This window comes from Nannospalax galili, unplaced genomic scaffold (assembly GCF_000622305.1).
Source record: "Nannospalax galili isolate Female #2095 unplaced genomic scaffold, S.galili_v1.0 scaffold828, whole genome shotgun sequence".
In the NCBI taxonomy this organism is placed as follows: domain Eukaryota; kingdom Metazoa; phylum Chordata; class Mammalia; order Rodentia; family Spalacidae; genus Nannospalax; species Nannospalax galili.
Window position 1 is genome coordinate 669,185 of NW_008359075.1, and position 3,426 is coordinate 672,610.

At 37.0% G+C, this 3,426-nt stretch overlaps 1 pseudogene; it reads right to left on the minus strand.

Annotated features, from left to right (window-relative positions):
- Positions 1–2,035: 2,035 nt before the first annotated feature.
- LOC103725362 lies at positions 2,036–3,014 on the minus strand (annotated as a pseudogene).
- Between the last annotated feature and the right edge of the window lie 412 nt (positions 3,015–3,426).

Genomic DNA, 3,426 nt, shown 5'->3' on the forward strand with positions numbered 1-3,426 from the left:
AGGCATTTCATTACAACTTTAACATACCCAATAACAGTTTCCAGAGCAAAGATACATCTCTTTCAAAAGTGGCTATAAAATTTTAAGTTTTTAAATAATTTTGTTATGTACAAAGCTATGTTTTTTAGGCTAGCATTAAAATTGAGCCTGATTTTGATTTCCAGTATGTCTTTCTATTATTACAATAGAATTCTTCCTGATATTAATGGGGATTATGGTTTTACACTTTTGTATGTTCTAAGTAGTTTCCCAGTCTTGAATGCTTTTCCTAATCTTGTTGAAATTTGTCAAGGCTCAATCCAAACGTCACAGCTTCTATCAAAGACTTGGTTCCTTATAGTCAAGCAAGCATCGAACAAGCAGCTCAGAATATTTGATCTTAACTTTGGCTGCATAGGTGATGGGATAGACACACCTGCCTTACATCACGCTTGTGTGAATTGCAGACTTCTATTCCACCCTTCATGTAGCTAACTCATAGAAAGGGGAGAACATGATCCATCTTAGCAATCTTATTCCTGACCCTTTAAAACTGTTCACTTCATTTGGAAAGTTAAAAAAAAACTTCTGATGAATTAACTATTCTTCTCAAAATAGAAAATGCAATTATGTTAGTAATAGAAGAAATGATTGCAGGTAACTTATCTCTAAACAGATTCTGTGACATCCATATTATCTTGTCTTAGCAAACACATATGTAAGTACAACACTGGTTATACAGACATTGAAGAAATGATGCCTTTGAGCCATGGTTTGGTTTGACTTGAATAGACTTGGTTCTTGAATGGCTCACACCTGCACTCCAGTTTGCTCCTGTCAAACACACATATGTATAATCAGATTCTGCACATGAGAAGAAGAGGAAAAAAGTTATAACTGTTGCTTTGAGAGTTGGTTCAGAATCTAGGAATGCTGTCATTCTATTGGACCTAGTGTTTTATTTGACAGCATCTTCCAAAATCCATGCCAACATCAGACTGATTCGGAAATTTCATTCTTTGATTCACCCGTCATTTCTTACATATCTAATTCATATTGTGAAATCACTGTACATACACTCTGCATAGGTGGAGTAGGCAGAAAGAACTTCAAAGAAAGTTTCTTAGGAGCTGTTTGTTTTAAATGGTCTGTATCTGCACTCCCATGTTACAGTGCCATTTGCCTTTATTTGTTTTGCACTTATAAGATATACATTAGCTTATGAAATTCTGACATCATTCTGAAAAGAACAGAGAGTTAGAAAAAAAATCCCCTATCCCACCTGATTCACTTGCTAGACTTTTGGTAAATATATTTTTCTTTGTTTATATATATGATATGCATAATATATATTCATACACACACATATGTATATATATATATGTATATATGAAGTGATAAGGCATCATGCTATTTCCTCTGCAGCCAAGAGCAAAGAAAAGGGGAGATAGTTGTTCTTCAAAGTTTCTTTAAAAAAGAAAGAAAGAAAAGGAAATAATAATAGTGGAAAGAAGGGGTAGTAAGGTGGGGATGGAAAAGGAGTAGTGGGCTGGATATAATCACAACATATTGCATAAAATTCTTAAATCCATAAAATATTGAAAAAAAAGATTATCAAACAAATTTTGTCATGCCTTGTTCTTGAGGATTGTAATTCAGTGGCTCTAGACAGAAGTTTAGAAATTCTCTGTATTTTGTTTTATATTTATCAAGTATCCTAATGAATTTTTAAATGGAAAATATGTTTTTATTACCTTATACTTTGCTCTTTTCAACCTTGATGTACATGTTTCAGTTTGTAGACAACAGAACATTAAAAATCATCCACCAATATCTCAACTTTCCCTTGTACACCGCAGAGACTGAATTAAATGCCTTCTTAGAAATGCCATGCCGACTATTTGGTTGTTTTTCTTTCTAAAATGCATGTTTCCAAAGTTTTGGTCTTACTGATCTTACTTTATGGAGTTATCCATGATGCTCTCAGATGTGAACAAATCTTTTGTCCCCCACCTTCAAAGGCAAGTAATAGTGCTTTTGCCTCTAGTCTTGAAGTTTATGGGCAAGATTTAGCTCCGTGGGCATGGACAGAAACACAGATCTGACAAGTAACGTCAACATAAGGGCTGAAAATTCCAGGACAACAAACCATGCAACACGTAGCACAATTGCTGTGTAGACCTTCATTTTTCCCAAAGCCTGGTTGACAGTTATCTACATGTATTACTTGAAAACTGTGGTCCACAAAATGCATGTCTGGTACGGTTTTATTAAAGTGATGGTACAAAATGAATGCTTGGCTCCAAAAAATTCTTCTATCCGATATCTTGTCTTGAGGATATTGTAATTGGTAGTATCGTCATAGTCAGCAGACTCATGGCACACACTTTTCCACCACGGTGCAAAAGGATTGACTTGAAAGGCTATGAAGAGCTCATATATGAAGTCATGATCTGGAATCTTAACAGATGGCATTTATATGATGGTTCTATGACATGGCATGACAAGTCGGAGATTAAATTATCCAAGATTTTCTTCAGCACTCTAAAAGAACAGGTCATTATGTCTTCCTGCACAGGATTTTGTGGTAAAACGCACAGCCATGTGGTAAGAATAATCAGGCTCCCAATAAGCAAAGATCATAATAAAGTCATATCTCTTCTTTATCCTATTTTCCTCTTGGGTTTCTGCTTTGATAGTCTTATAGGAAAGAGTACATGAGTAAAGTCCAGACAAACCGTCCAGAAAATCTTTCACTATCAGTTTTCCTGTGTTAGTGATATTTATTCGGCTATTTCCTGTTAATGTATTTTCATTAGGCCCAATCCATAAGTAGGTAGGGTCCACTGATTTTTTGCTAGCACAATTCGTATCCATACAAATAAGGACAGGGCTATTCTGATGTAATTTTACATATATTTTCACAGGGCATCCTACTGTGCCATAAACAAAGGCTTTCCTACTGAACAAGGAAGTACATTGCCATCCAACTCCTGTGAGATATGAGAGCAGGAGAGTAAGACCCACGCTCGCATCACGGCTCAGGCACTAGGGCAGGCAGCTGGGCTCCCTCCTTCCTCAGGCCATGCCCAACGCCTCCCCATTGCTGCTCTGCAGAGTGAAGCAAACCGCCCAGGGCGTCTCCCCTAATGGTCGGTGCCTACCATGGGGGCGGCCGCGACAGATCCTAATGCTTTTTTAAACAGCTGTTTGAGAAAATCTGCTTATACCTGGCTTCATACTTCGGAGTGCAAGGTTCACTAACAGCCCTGCTAAAAATGCCAGAGATGAGGTCTCACCGCTCATGATTCTCATTCTACACATTTGAAGTGGGGTCCTAGAATCTGACATTTTAATGAGTCTCTCCAGGTAATTTTAATGTGAGAAATATAGGTCTCAAGTATGAATTTGGGGAAGTTAAAACTGTATTACACATGGGTGTAATTC